Below are 16,509 nucleotides of genomic sequence, written 5' to 3'. Positions count from 1 at the left end.
AGTTGACTCACTGGAAAAGACTCTGATGCTGGGAGGGATTGGGAGCAGGAGGAGAAGGGGACCACAGAGGATGAGATGGCTGGATGGCATCACCGACTCGATGGACGTGAGTCTGAGTGAACTCCGGGAGATGGTGATGGACAGGGAGGCCTGGCATGCTGCGATTCAAGGGGTCGCAAAGAGTCGGACACGAGTGAGCAACTGAACTGAACTTTTCATTAATTTTATTATTGAGTATGATTTATATCTGATTCACTTCTTTGTACAGCAGACACTAACACAACATTGGAGGCATTTCTATCGTTGTTCATTCACTAACTCATCTCTGACTCCTTGTGACCCCATGGGCTACAGCATGGCAGGCTCCCTTGTCCTTCACTATCTCCCGGAGTTTGCTCAAATTCATGTCCATTGTCTCAGTGATGCTATCTAACCATCTCATCCTCTGTCATCCCCTTTTCCTTTTGCCTTCAACACTTCCCATCATCAGGGTCTTTTCCAATGAGTTGGCTCTTCACATCACGTGGTCAAAGTATTGGAGCTTCAGCTTCAGCATCAGTCCTTCCGCTGAATATTCAGGGTTGCTTTCCTTTAGGATTAACTGATTTGATCTCCCTTGCTGTCCAAGAGACTCTCAAGAGTCTTCTCCAGCACCACAATTCAAAAGCATCCATTCTTCAGTGCTCAGCCTTCTTCACGGTCCATCCATACATAATGACTGGAAAAAAACCATAGCTTTGACTATACGGACCTTTGTTGGCAAAGTAATGTCTCTGCTTTTTAATACACTGTCTAGGTTTCTTCCAAAAAGCAAGCATCTTTTAATTTCATGGCTGAAATCACTGTCCACAGTGATTTTGGAGCCTGAGAAAAGAAAATCTGTCACTGCTTCCACTTTTTCCCATCTATTTGCTATGAAGTGATGGGACCAGATGCTATGAACTTCATTGTTTAAATGCTGAGTTTTAAGCCAGTTTTTTCACTCTCCTCTTTCATCTTTATCAACTGGCTCTTTTGTTCCTCTTCACTTTCTGCCATTAGATTGGTGTCATCTGCATTTCTGAGGTTGTTGATATTTCTCCTGACAGTCTTGATTTCAGTTTGTTGATTCAACCAGCCCAGCATTTTGCATGATGTACTCTTCACATAAGTTAAATTAACAGGGTGACAATATACAGCCTTGTCATACCACTCTCCCAACTTTGAACCAGTCAGTTGTTCCATGTACGGTTCCATCTGTTGCTTCTTGAGCAGCATACAGGTTTCTCAAGGAGGCAGGTAAAGTGGTCTGGTATTCCCATCTCTAAGAATTTTCCAGTTTGTTGTGATCCACACAGTCAAAGGATTTCACATAGTCAAGGAAGAAGAAGCAGATGTTTTCCTGGAATTTCCTTGCTTTCTCTATGATCCGGTGAATGTTGGCAATTGGATCTCTGGTTCCTCTGCCTTTTCTAAACCCAGCTTGTATATCTGGAAGTTCTTGGTTCATTTACTGCTGAAGCTTTACTTGAAGGATTTTGAGGATAACCTTACTAGCATGCAAAATGAGTGCAATTGTATGGTAGTGTGAACATCCTTTGGCATTTCTATAAGGTTGGTCAAATTCTGTATAACTAAATTTTCCTCCATGTTATTTTAAAATTGGAGAGTCTGATGAAAGAGACTATTCATTGTGCCTGAATGAGTGGCTGTTTTGTTGAGTTAAGATAATTCCGTTTTAGATATGATGATTAAAAGCTGTGATGAACATGTATATACCCAGGGTTTCTCAGCCTTGGCACTGCAGACACTTTGGACTGGATTCTTTTTTTTAAACAAAAATTGTAGGTAGTTATTCTCTGCATTTGTGGAATATTTTAGCAGAATCCCTGGCCTCTATGTACCAGATGCCAGTAGTCATCTCCCCCACCCCCATTTGTGAAAACTAGACAACACTGCTATAGTTGAGAACCACTAATATATACATTTTTTTTTTCTTAAAATTTTAAATTGCGGTTTAGTTGATTTACAATGTGGAGCCAATCTCTGCTGTACAGCAAAGTGACTCACTTACACACATGGACATTCTCTTTTTTTATATTAGTTTCCCTTATGGTTTATTACAGGATATTGAATATAGTTCCCTGTGCTATAAGTAGGACCTTGGTGTTTCTCCATCCTACACACAATAGTTTACATTTGCTAATCCCAAATGGCCAGTGCTTCCCTCCTCACCCCTTCTCTCCTTTGGCAATCAGAAGTTTGTTCTCTATGTCTGTGAGTCTGTTTCATAGAGAGATTCATTTGTGCCATATTTGAGATTCCATATATGATAATATCACGTGGTATTTGTCGTTTGTTTCTGACTTACTCTGCTTTAGTATACTAATCTCTAGTTGCATCCATGTTACTGCAATGGCATTATTTTGTTCTTTTTAATAGCTAAGTAGTATTCCCTTGTATATAGGTACCACATTTTCTTTATCCATTCATCTAGTGATGGATATTTAGTTTTTTTTTTAATGTGTGAATTATATTTTTGTCTGAGTATATGCCCAGAAATAGGATTACTGTATCGTATGGTAATTCTATTTTTAGTTTTCTGAGGAACCTCCATATGGTTTTCCATAGTGGCTGCACCAAGTTACATTCCCACCAACAGTGTCGGAGGGGAGAACAACTAATAAATATTTGAACGTCACGGCCACATTACATCTTATCCAGTTTAATATGTGCAATATTGATCTGGTTTCCTAGTCAATCTCACCTTTCACTTTAATTGAAGCCAGTAAGCCTACTTTAGTTGTTTATTCTTTGGAGAGGGAGAGGAGGGTGTTTGACATCCATTTATAAGAGCTTAAGAAATTGTACTAACACCTAGAAACTTAAACTAGTGACTCTAAGCACTCTAAATAGTTCTATCATGGACTAAGATTTTAGTACAGGGAATGGAAGCAGTGAAGAAAATTGAGAAAGGAAAGAAATGAATTAGGCCAAAATGGCTTTAGTGCTCATCATCTTAATTTTATGGATGAATGTTGGAGTTTGTAGGGGGTGAACTGGGGAGGAAGAGATCAGTCCTTTGGCCAGTGCCTCTTCAAGAGCCATTTCTTTCTTCTTGCACCACTTCCAATGTTCCATCAGCTTCACCTCCAGTTCTTAAAAGAATGTTCTGCTTTTCCTGAGGCCCTAGGTCACCCCTGCTTCTCATTATGTATCACTATGGTCAAGGATGTGAATTTTAGGCCATAGGCCCTTCCCAGGTCAACTTGTGCAGTCCTTTGAAGATACTAGGCATTTCTAGCTTTCAGAATCGAGACACTCTAGCTTGACTATCAGAACTTGACTGATTTGCTGACAACAGCCCTGGTACAAATAGTTTTCAACAGCAGTTATTTTACTGAGCTGAACTTTCTGAACATATCAGATCATTACTCTTAAGTACAAATACGTAGTCTTAGTGAAGTAACGGGGCATAGCCTGTATTGGATTTTGATAGTTCTGGCATTTGGTTCAGCAGTAGCTTGACCCTGAGTTAATTAGTCTGGCAATTCCTGCTGGCTGTTTAATCAAAATACTGCAACTTTCAACTTCATCAGTAATTTAGTTCATTTGTCTTTATTATGATTCCATGATTATTTCTGGTTGAAAGACTAGTATTTTTGATAACTGTAATATTAGTGATGAATAGCAACAATAATGTCTGTGTAAAGAATATGCATAGGCTTTAAAATTAGATTTCTTTAAAGGAAAGACAATTGTGACTGTTTCTCTAACATGCAACCTATCTTTCCTATATCTTGATAATTTAACTCATCATCAGTGACATGAAAACATTCAATCCAAGAGGAGAAAAAAAACCAATTTCGTCCCTGAGATAATTTCAATAATTTTGAAAATTATAAGAATATAACTTTATAAGAAGTACAGGAATTTTTAAAAAGATACTCCTCCAATACACTTTTCCTTAACAAATTGGTCACTTATATTTTCCATGTTTTTTTTTTCCAGTCTTGTTTGCATGCATAACCAATTTTGTATAGTTGCAATTACAGTGTAGATTCAATTTTGTATTCTGCTTTTTTCACTTAGCATTATTCTTCCATAATAATTTAAGGAGAGTTTTATTTATGGTTATTTCAAATGTAGAGAATATAATTTTCTAAACTGTACTTAAGTGCTCAATTTAAATATTTTAATGGCTAGCCCAAATCATCAAATGTATTCTAGATAAGGGTACGTTACAGTTAATGCTTAACATTGCAGGAAGCAACTAGCATATACATTAGATTAAAGTCAAATGTCATATGCAAGTGGAAATGAGGACATAACAGGCTGATTGTCTTTATATATTTGGAAATTTTTCTACACTGAGATGTACTTCTGGAATTGGTCGGTCTGGCTGCTAAGTTTTCATGCCCTGAACTAATTCAGCCAGTTGTAAAACTGTACCTTTCTGCAGATGACTTCACATGTGCACCTCATTTATACTTGAACTTGCTATGATTCAGATAGCATTATTCTAAATGATGTTAAGAAATTGTTCATTTTCTGTGTCAGCGAAAAATGAGGAAAGGCCAACTACATTTTGCCTGAAGAGAGTCATGTCAGAACTGACATCTTGGCAGATACAAAAATGCAAGTAAGATATTTTAACAGGGCATACTAAAACTAATGAACTGAGGACCAATATACACTTCTCCATTGTATTAAAGTGGCATCTACTGAAATTTACAAATGCTAGAAGACATGCTTTATTAGTTGCTGTAGGAGTCCTCTTTCATTTTAGTTTATCAGTTAAAAAAGAATGTGTTTTCCTTTTGTGTAATTTTTAACCCTTATTTTAAAATGTGTTGTGAGAAGATGGATTTTAGAAAGTAATTGTTCTGATACAAAATACAACTAAGAAAACTGATTATTTACTTATATCTGTGTGCTTATTAAGAGCTTCCCTGGTGGCTCAGATAGTAAAGAATCTGCCTGCAATTCAGGAGACCCTGGTTTGATCTCTGGGTTGGGAAGATCCCCTGGAGAAGGCAATGGCTACCCATTCCAGTATTCTTGCTGGGAGAATTCCATGGACAGAGGGGCTTGGAGGGCTACATTCCATGGAGTCACAAAGAATCAGATATAACTGAGGGACTCACACACACATACACACATGCATGTACTTATTAAAGGAAAAAATCTGAACAATGGATTTTTTGCTTGACAAAGCAAGTATCCAATCAAGAGGTCTTTCATAAGCAATAATGTGCTTAATCTAAAAAACTAATATGATATTTGGATATTTAAAAATTATAGGTTATATAAGGACTCCCCTGGCCTTCCAGTAGTTGTGACTTTGCCTTCCAGTGCAGGGGATGTGGGTTAAATCCGTGGTTGGGGAGCTAAAATCCCACATGCCTTGCTGCCAAAAAGCCAAAACATAAAACAGAAGAAATATTGTAGCAAGTTCAATAAAGACTTTAAAATAATGGTCCACATCAAAAAAATCTTTTAAAAAATTATTGGGTTATATACAAGAGCTAGGGAAGACTATTTCCACTTAATCCACTGTCTTTTAGGCCCTTATTAACCTGGGGTGTTCAATTTTAATTTCTATATTTTCAAGGTTTTTTTTTTAACTCAGAGAATTTAAGGAAGGAAGGTAGAATTGATGAAAGAGATACCAATTGGAAGATTAAATTTGATTGAGTTGTTTTTTCCTGGAGGAGAAACTAAGATGTTTACTTATTACTTTATTTAGTTGTATCAGTTATTACAGTCAGCAAGAGCTATTTCAACTAGTCATCTCTACTTATTTAGAACAGACATTCTCAAAGTATGGTCCCCTGGCCAGTGTGATCAGCATCATCTGGGTATCTGTGAGAAATTGCAAATTCTTAGGGCCCACCCCTGGCGTAGGAAACTCTGCCTGTGGAGTACAGAAATTGGTTGTAACTAACCTTCCAGGTGAGTTTGACGCAAGCTAACATTTGAGAACTAATGTTTTGTGTTTCAGGGGAAAGAGTAGATCCTAAAAATAGGGATACATTTTTTAAAAAAGAAAAGGATGAATGAGTTTGATCTCAAGAATCCAAGTAATGTGGTTATATTGTAGTAGTATATTAAAGGAAGTTTTGTATTTCTCATAGTGTAGATACTTAGAAGAGAAACCAAGAATTGCTTTATTGAACCAGGTTCATGCGGTCAAACAAGACAACTCTGTGTTCCATATTCAGTCATGTGTGCGGACAGACAGCGGTTTCCCAGGTGATGCTAGTGGTAAAGAACCCCCCTCCCAATGCAGGAGAGGTAAGAGATGCAGGTTCGATCTCTGGGTCAAGAAGATCCTCTGGAGGAGGGCATGGCAATTCATTCCAATATTCTTGCCTGGAGAATCCCATGGACAGAGGAGCCTGGTGGGTTGCAGTTCATAGGGTCTCACAGAGTTGGACAAGACTGAAGCAGCTTAGCAGACAGGCAGGCAGACAGACCGCTTAGTTTCTCAAGGCTCCCTCAGTGGAAGAGGCTTGTCAGCCAAACAGCTCAACTCCATCATTGCTTTATTGACATGTAGAACAATTTGCATATCGCTGTGTATATTCTTCTCAACTCCCTCCTCTCAAGATGCCCCCACGGCCTGTATAATTTCCATCCACTTTTAAAAAAAGAATATTTACTTATTTATTTTTATTTTTGGCAGTGCTGGGTCTTTGTTGTTGCTCGCGGGGTCTTTCTCTCACTGTGGAGAACAGGGGCTACTCTAGTTGCAGTGCTCCGGCTTCTCATTGCAGCGGCTTCTCTTGTTGCAGAGCACAGGCCCTAGGGTGCTCAGGCTTCAGCAGCTGTGGGCTCAGTACTTGCGACTCATGGGCTCTAGAGCAGGCTCAGTAGTTGTGGTGCATGAGCTTAGTTGCCCTGTGGTATGCGGGATCTTCCTGGACCAGGCATCAAACTGGTGTGCCCTGCATCGCAAGGCAGATTCTTAACCACTGGACCACAAGGGAAGCCCCATCCACTTGTTTTGAGAGAAAAAGCAGCATTGAATCTGCAGCTATAAAATGAATTCATCTTTTAAATCCATCTTCCTCTCTTTGATTCTATAAAATAATATCCGTAGAGTAAAGCTTTGAAAATGAAAAAGATACTCTTGGTCAAATGTAAAGTGAAACTGTAAAAAACATTTCTCTCAACTTTTTTTGTTTCAAGCTTGGAAAGATACTGGCCCAAAGATGAGAAAAGAGATGACATTTCCTCCACTAGTTTTCTCAGGGCTTCTGGGTTTATTCAAGAAAAATGGTTTACCTGCTACTGGCAGCTACATGAGGTTCTTGATAACTGGAAGATGGCACAGTGAGGAAGGATAAGGGATATCCATCCTTTATCTTGGGCCAACTGGTTACAAACTCTTGAAGGACAAGACCATGTGTTTCTTCTCTGTATTTGCAGTATCTTGGTGTCCAGCTTGAGGTGTTTCAGCCAGGAAATCAGAGAGTATATCATTTGGGAACAAGTTTAATAGGGCTTGAGGAGAGTCAGGAAAAGTCTAGTCTGTCTATACTACTTAAATTTATAGCCTGCTCACCAGCTCTGGGTGTCTTCCCCAATGGCTCAGTGGGTAAAGAATCTGCCTGCAATGCAGAAGATGCAGGAGACTCAGGTTCATTTTCCTAGGTCAGGAAGATCTCCTGTGGAAGGAAATGGTAACCCACTCCAGTATTTTTGCCTAAAAAATCCCATGGAAAGAGGAGCCTGGTAGGCTACAGTCCATGGGTTTGCAAAGAGTAGGACACCATGGAGCACCATGCCCTGATTCTCCTCCCCGTTTTATTTTTCCCCAGGGTAGTGATCATTTTCAAGATTTTAAACAATTTTTTATTTATTAGGTTATTAGACTTTTAATTTTGTACTGGAGTATAGTCAATTAACAATGCTGTGATAGTTTCAGGTGAACAGCCAAGGGGCTCAGCCATACATATACATGACTTCCAGCATTCTTTATCATTTTTTTATTTAGTTTATTTTTGTTTCCCGCAACACACATGAGGAGAAAGATTTTTTTTTGGTTGGTTCACTGGTTGCACAGGAGGTGCAAGAGACTCGGGTTCAATCCCTGGGTCAGGAAAATTCCCTGGAGGAGGAAATGGCAACCCACTCCAGTATTCTTGCCTGGAAAGTTCCATGGACAGAGGAGCCTGAGGGTGCTACAGTCCATAGGGTCACAAAAGAGTCAGACATTACTGGGCACAAGAATAGGTCATAGGGTAATTGTGTCTCTTACAGTTGTAGGTCTCTCCCATAACAAAGCCTTTCCCAGTAAACACTAGAACAGTGCTTCTCAAAGTGAGATCTTTGAATCAGCAACCTGAACATTACCTGGGGAATTGTTATATCTCAGGTCCCATCCTAGAAGAATGAAATCAGAAACTCTGGGGTGAGACCCCAAAATCTGAGTTTTAACAAGGTCTCCAGATGATTCTGGTACCTGCTCAAATTTGAGAAGCACTGTGATAGAGGATCATCAAAAAAGCAAGAGAGTTCCAGAAAAACATCTACTTTTGCCTTACTGACTATGCCAAAGCCTTTGACTGTGTGGATCACAAAAAACTGTGGAAAATTCTGAAAGAGATGGGAATACCAGACTACCTGACCTGCCTCCTGAGAAATCTGTATGCAGGTTAAGAAGCAACAGTTAGAACTGGACATGGAAAAACAGACTGGTTCCAAATCGGGAAAGGAGTACGTCAAGGCTGTATATTGTTACCCTGCTTATTTAACTTATATGCAGAGCACATCATGAGACATGGCGGGCTGGATAAAGCTCAAGCTGGAATCAAGATTGCCAGGAGAAATATCAATAACCTCAGATATGCAGATGACACCACCTTTATGGCAGAAAGTGAAGAAGAACTGAAGAACCTCTTGATGAAAGTGAAAGAGGAGAGTGAAAAAGTTGGCTTAAAGCTCAACATTCAGAAAACTAAGCATGGTATCTGGTCCCATCACTTCATGGCAAGTAGATGGGGAAACAATGGAAACAGTGGCAGACTTTATTTTGGGGGGCTCCAAAATAACTGCAGATGGTAACTGCAGCCATGAAATTAAAAGATGCTTGCTCCTTGGAAGAAAAGTTATTACCAACCTAGATAGCTTATTAAAAAGCAGAGACATTACCTCACCAACAAAGATCCATCTAGTCAAAGCTATGGTTTTTCCAGTAGTCACGTATGGTTGTGAGAGTTGGACTATAAAGAAAGCTGAGTACCAAAGAATTGATGCTTTTGAACTGCAGTGTTGGAGAAGATTCTTGAGAGTCCCTTGGACTGCAAGGAAATCAAACCAGTCCATCCTAGAGGAAATCAGTCCTGAATATTCATTGGAAGGACTGATGCTGAAGCTGAAACTCCAATACTTTAACCACCTGATGAGAAGAGCTGACTCATTGGAAAAGACCCTGATGCTGGGAAAGATTGAGGGCAGGAGGAGAAGGGGATGACAGAGGATGAGATGGTTGGATAGCATCACCGACTCAATGGACATGAGTTTGAGTAGTCTCTGGGAGTTGGTGATGGACAGGGAGGTCTGGTGTGCTGCAGTCCATGGCGTCGCAAAGAGTCAGACACGACTGAGCGACTGAACTGAACTGTGACAGAGAACTGGGGCTTTCCAGATGGCACTAGTGGTAAAGGACTCGTCTGCCAGTGCAGGAGACATAAGAGCTAAGGGTCCGATCCCTGGGTCAGGAAGATGCCCTGGAGGAAGGCCTGGCAACCTACTCTAGTATTCTTGCCTGGAGAATCCCGTGGAGAGAGGAGCCTGGAGGCCTATAGTCCATAGCGTTGCACAGAGTCGTACCTGACTGAAGCGATTTGGCATGCATGCATGTGATAGAGGACTGAATTCTAAAGCTATCTGGTGAGGGGTTTTTTTACTCTCTGAGCCATGAGGCATGTGGGGTCTTAGTTCTTCAGACCAGGGATTGAATCCACATCCCATTGGAAGCATGGAGTTCTAACCACTAGACTGCCAGGGAAATCCCAAGGTGAGGGCTTTTGACAAAGAAACTGGGGACAGCTAATTTACTGGTAATACAATTGTTCAATCATTTTATGTGGCACATAGCATTTGCGATAACAAGTTATCAGGAACAGGAAAAGAATAAAATAATAAGTTTTCTATTGCATTTGTTTAAAATTATCATAGTGTCAGACTTTATTTTGGGGGGCTCCAAAATCACTGCAGATGGTGACTGCAGCCATGAAATTAAAAGATGCTTACTCCTTGGAAGAAAAGTTATGGCCAACCTAGATAGTGTGTCTAAAAGCCGAGACATTACTTTGCCAACAAAGGTCCATAGTCAAGGCTATGGTTTTTCCATTGGTCATGTATGGATGTGAGAGTTGGACTGTGAAGAAAGCTGAGTGCCGAAGAATTGATGCTTTTGAACTGTGGTGTTGGAGAAGACTCTTGAGAGTCCCTTGGACTGCAAGGAGATCCAACCAGTCCATTCTAAAGGAGATCAGCCCTGGGACTTTGGGAGAAATGATGCTAAAGCTGAAACTCCAGTACTTTGGCCACCTCATGCAAAGAATTGACTCATTGGAAAAGATTCTGATGCTGGGAGGGATTGGGGGCAGGAGGAGAAAGGGACGACCGAGGATGAGATGGCTAGATGGCATCACTGACTCAATGGACGTGTGTCTGAGTGAACTCCAGGAGTTGGTGATGGACAGGGAGGCCTGGCGTGCTGTGATTCATGGGGTCGCAAAAAGTCGGACACGACTGAGCGACTGAACTAACTAACTAATCACAAACTAAGTATCACAAACTCAAAAAAGCACTAATTTATTACCTTACAGTTCTCAAAGTTCTGAAATCCTCTTCCTTGGATTAAAAAAAAAGATGGCGGCAGGATTGTGTTTCTTTAGGAGACTTGAGGGAACCTTGACTGGTCTCTTCTGCTATGCAGGGCACCATATTCACAGGTTCCAGGAATTAGGGCCTGAACATCTTTGAGGGACCATTATTCTGCTACTACAGTGTTCATTAGACAGAATAAAATACTAGGCAACTCATGTCTTAAAAATGGATGACTTTAGAATGTCAAAGCAATTGTTTGAAGAGTAACAAAAAGCAGCAATCACCAAGAGTTAGAAGGAAGGTCTTTAAGATCTATTAAAAATCCATTAGAAATGAAACATTTTATGTGGTCAGCAATAAAAAAGATAGACAGTTATATCTACTGTATTTATTGCTATTGAAGCTAAGGGTCAGTTCTATGAGCAGGTGGGATAGGTTACTTTGGGGTGAGCTGGGATTATTTAAGTGGTGCTGTACAGACCCCCCCAATGTAAAATGCCTCTATTGACAACATCAGCATCTCCTTATCGGAACATTTTTATCTTTAAAGTAGAGAAATATCTAGAGAGGTCCAATTCTCACTAAGGACTGAGCCAATTCTTTGCTTCAAACATAATTTATATGTGAAATTCCATTAAAGTGGACTTGACTGATTGCCTGGAAGAAGTACAAACACAGACAGGAAAGGCACTGTTTACTAACAGTATGAAGCTTAGTTTTCTTTTCTGTAAAATCCAGTTAATTATTTTGACATCATCAAATTGTTATGCGAATTAAAAGATATAATGTATCTAAGACACATCGCAAAGCTGGGAACACAGTTAATTGTTCAATTAGCGCTAGCTACACTTATTAGTGTATTATCTTCATTATTACTTTTTAGTCTGATCCTCTTTGAGGATGATAAATAAGAAGGCTATTGCCTTCCTTTTTGTTGTTGGTGATGGATTTCAGAGGCTCGATGTATGCAATCATTTTTCCTTAGCAGTACATGGGCAACTCCATTTCCCCTCAGCTCTTCTGGTAGCTCAGATGGTGAAGAGTCTGTCTACAATGCAGGAGACCCAGGACCAATCCCAGGGTCAGAAAGATCCCCTGGAGAAGGGAATGGCTACCCACTCCAGCATTCTTGCCTGGAGAATCACATGGACAGAGGAGCCTGGGGGGCTAAAGTCCATGTGGTTGTAAAGAGTTGGGCAAAACTGAGTGACTAACACTCTCACTCTGGGCAACTCCATATCCCCTCTAGCTTATTTCCTGAGTCTTGATCGGCACTGAGAAGATGAGGAAGAATAACTCCATGAACAGGGAGGGCAAAAGATCCAGAAATGAAGTTTGGGATGGGCATATGTGAGTTACAATTTTTTTCCGCAATTTAGGGGTCAAAGTAGACCATCCACTAGGCGATTGGGCATTGTCTTTGTACCGTGCCTCCCATATGCTAAGTGCTCAGTACATGTTGATTGTATGAATGAATCCTGTCCCTCCCTGGAGACTCATCCTTGCATCCTCAGGTCATAGACTCCTTGTGGCTAAACAGAAATTTGTGGGACCCCAACTTCTGCCTTCAAGTCCCCAAGACAGCACATCATCACTTATGCACTGTCTTGATAAAGTCTTTCCTAAGATCTCCAGGACAGAATTTGCTACTTTCCTACTATACCTTTGGTTTATACACATTCTGGATAATTAATAAAGACCTGCTGTATAGCACAAGGAACGGTACTCAGTATTCTATAAGAATCTATATGGGAAAAGAACTTGAAAAAGAATGAATATATGTATATGTATAACTGAATCACTTTGCTGTACATCTGAAACTAATACAACATTGTAAATCAACTATACTTCAATATAAAATAAAAAAAATTAGAATAAAACAATATTTGCTTAGTTAATGAAAATGAATGATGAACAGTTTCACTAGGTGGGTTTAGTTGTAGGAGTTTAGGCTACAGTGTGGAAAGGATGATCAGTACGGATGATAAAGTTCCCAGTACTAGATGAAGTAGACGACCGAAGATGAAAGTGTGACCTGCATGTTGCTTGGCAGTGGTGCTGCTGCTGCTGCTGCTAAGTCGCTTCAGTCGTATCCGACTCTGTGCGACCCCATAGACGGCAGCCCACCAGGCTCCCACATCCCTGGGATTCTCCAGGCAAGACCACTGGAGTGGGTTGCCATTTCCTTCTCCAATGCATGAAAATGAAAAGTGAAAGTGAAGTCGCTCAGTCGTGTCCGACTCTTCACAACCCCATGGATTGCAGCCCACCGGGCTCCTCCATCCATGGGATTTTCCAGGCAAGAGTACTGGAGTGGGTGACAAAGCTGATAAATAGAGAGAATAGGCTTTGAAAGAAGAGAGGAGGAGGAGAAAGCTTGGAGGCCAAAATGAGAACAGGGAGTACACGGAACCATCCTTCCTTCAAAGGAATGTCAAAAAGAAGACACTGGATGGGGGATAACGGAGGGACCATGAGGTCGAGGACACGCATCTTCGCAAAATCAAAGTGTCTATGTTTTTACTCACTTGCGTCTCCTTCTTCTTGTTTCAGAGGAAGGTGTGATGCTGTCTCATTTGATGGACAATTTCTCCACGGGCGGTGGTGATGTCTTGCCCTCTCCCATCTCCTTGTTCCGCTGATTATATACCTGTCTTCCAGGTTAATCTTGTTTTACTCTTGCTTCTTCTGCTTCCAACAAGTATTCCTTACTGCTTCTCAAGTCTTCCTTACTCTAAAATTAGCCCTTTCTTTGATCTGGCCCTTTCAGTCCTTTCAGCACTGGGTCTTCACTGTGGGACAAGGGCTTCTGGTTGAGGCACGTGGGCTTTCTCTAGTTGCAGGGTGTGGGCTTCTGTCTTGTTCCAGGGCACAGGTTCTCAAGCATGGGCTCAGTAGTTGTGGTGTGTGGACTTAGCTGCTTTGAGCAATGTGGGATCTTAGTTCCCGGACTAGGGATCGAACTGGCCTCCCCTGCATTGGGAGGTGGATTCTTAACCATTGGACCACAAGGGAAGTCCCTCAACATCACCTAAAAAAATTATTCATTTATTTTTAAAATGTTTATTTTTAATTGAAGGACAATTGCTTTACACTATTTACTGGTTTCTGCCATATATCAACATGAATCAGCCATAAGTATATACATGTCCCCTCCCTAGAGAACCTCTCGCCCTTCTCCGACACATCCCATCCCTCTAGGTTGTCATAGAGTGTTGGTTCCCAGCTTCAGTTTTAATTCTGGTTACTTCTTTATTGATAGTCTGGTTGTCTACACTCCTGCTTCCTTTTCTTCACCACTAACTTTTCCAGTTTGGCAGCACTGCTGTGCTGAATCAGTTTGCTTACCCACTGTCTATTATCTCCTTATCACAAATTACAATATGATTTCTTAGGCCTCAAACCTTTAAACTCTTCTGAAGCACTCCAGGCTTTTTGCCAAAATACAATTATCACCATTTCTGTTTAGAAATACTCTCCATGTTAGTTAATTAACTAAACACACATTTGAGTGTCTACCATGGGCCAGCACCATCCTAGGGAAAAAAGTGGTGATCAAGAACTAAGTCCTTGTCCCTGGTGGAGGATAAAGCTTAACTGGGGAGTGAGACAGTTAATTGACTACATAACAGGGTTAGGAGCTACCAAGGGGGACTTGAGGGGGACATGACATCATGGGGCTGGGAACGGCAAGGCTGCTCCAGCAAAATGTCACTTGAGTGGAGACCTGAGGGAAGTGTAGGAATTCACCAGGCTAAGAGGAAAATGGAAGTGTTTAAGCAAAGAGCAATATGTTCAAACTGCCTGTTGTAGGAGGAAGTGTAAAGAGCATGAGAGACTAAAAAAAAGCCCTGTTTGTTGGTACGGACAGGACCAGGGAGCGCCTTTGTGGGCACCCAGAGGGAGATGCGACAAGAGCTGGGTCACCAGGCTTTTATAAAACATTATAAAGTGAAGGAGTGAAGCAGTGGGAAGCTATCAACAAAATTTAAGCAGGTGGTTGGCAAAATCAGATTCACGTTTTGAAAAAGTTGTTCTGACTGCAGCATAATACCCTGGGTTGGAAGGTAGGGCAGAAAGGATGGGACTTAAGAAGAGGTCAAGAGGCTGCTGCATAGCGCAGGCAAAGGAGGGTGGTAGATTGCTCCAAAAAAGTGTCAGTGAAGGATCAAATGAAACTGATTTAACAGAGCTCAGTACACAAGGCAATCAAGAAAAATGGATGGTCCTCCTATTTACGCGTTAAGTACCTTCAGTAGTCAGTCTATGCGGTGGGTGACACATTTGTGCACCATTGGATTCCTTTTTCCCACCTTGACCTTTACCCTTAGCTTACCCCCACAGGCGACCCTGTTCTCATGACGTTTGTCATGCTGCACTACATCTACTGGTTGGCTCATTTGTCTCCTCCAATAAAACTTTGGCTTCTTAAATCTGGACAATGTGTTTCACCAGTGGTTCTCAAACAGTTCGCATAGGAGTCGCTTGGGGGTTTTGTTAAAATTCATATTTTATTTTTTAAAAACGTATTCATTTGGCTGTTCCAGGTATTAGTTGCAGCATGTGGGATCTTCAGTTTTTGTTGCAGCATGTGGGATCTTTAGTTGCATCACATGGGATCTAGTTCCCTGATCAGGGATTGAACCTGGGCCCCCTGCATTGGTAGTGTGGAGTCTTAGCCACTGGACCACTAGGGAAGACCCTCAAATGCATATTTTGACTCATTAGGTATGGAGTGGATCTGAAATGATTAATTTCTTCATTTTTTATTAAAATTCTTTTTATTGAAGTAACACTTGATTTATGATGTATTAGTTTCTGGTGTGCAGCAAAGTGATTGATATATATATAAATAATGTATAAATATTTATATATAAATGTATACATACAGTAGCTCAGCTGGTAAAGAATCCTCCTTGGGAAGATCCCCTGGAGAAGGATTAGGCTACCCACTTGTATTCTTGGGCTTCCCTGGTGGCTCAGATGGTAAAGAATCCACCTGCAATGTAGGAGACCTGGGTTCGATCTGTGGCTTGGGAAGATCCCCTGGAGGAGGGCATGGCAACCCACTCTAGGATTCTTGTCTGGAGAATCCCCATGGACAGAGGAGCCTGGTGGGCTACAGTCCATGGGGTCACAAAGAGTCAGACATGACTCGGCAACTAAGCACAGCACAGCACATATATGTATATACATAAATATATACACACACATATATATATTCTTTTTCATGTTCTTTTCCATTGTGGTTTATTACAGGATACTGACTGTATTTCCCTGTGCTATGCAGTAGGACTTTATTGTTTATCTGTTTTATATGTAGCAGTGTGTGTCTGCTAATTCCAAACTCCTAATTTATCCCTCCTCCACTTTCCCCTTTGGTGACCATAAGTTTATTTTCTATGTCTGTGAGTCTGTTTCTGTTTTGTAAATGAGTCCATTTTTATCATATTTTAGATTCCACATATAAGTGATATCATATGGTATTTAACTTTCTCTGTCTTACTTCACTTAGCATGATTATCTCTAGGTCCATCCATGTTGCTGACATGAACTAAGCAATTGAAAAAATTTTTTAAATTTCTTTTAAAGTATTTATTTATTATTAAATATTTATTATTTATTTGCTTGTTTTTGGCTGCCCTGGATCTTCATTGCTGTGCACAGGCTTTCTCTAGCTGCAGA

This window comes from Capra hircus, chromosome 24 (genome assembly GCF_001704415.2).
Source record: "Capra hircus breed San Clemente chromosome 24, ASM170441v1, whole genome shotgun sequence".
NCBI lineage: Eukaryota > Metazoa > Chordata > Mammalia > Artiodactyla > Bovidae > Capra > Capra hircus.
The sequence above is the reverse complement of the archived record's forward strand: the minus strand, read 5'-3'. Positions refer to the sequence as shown.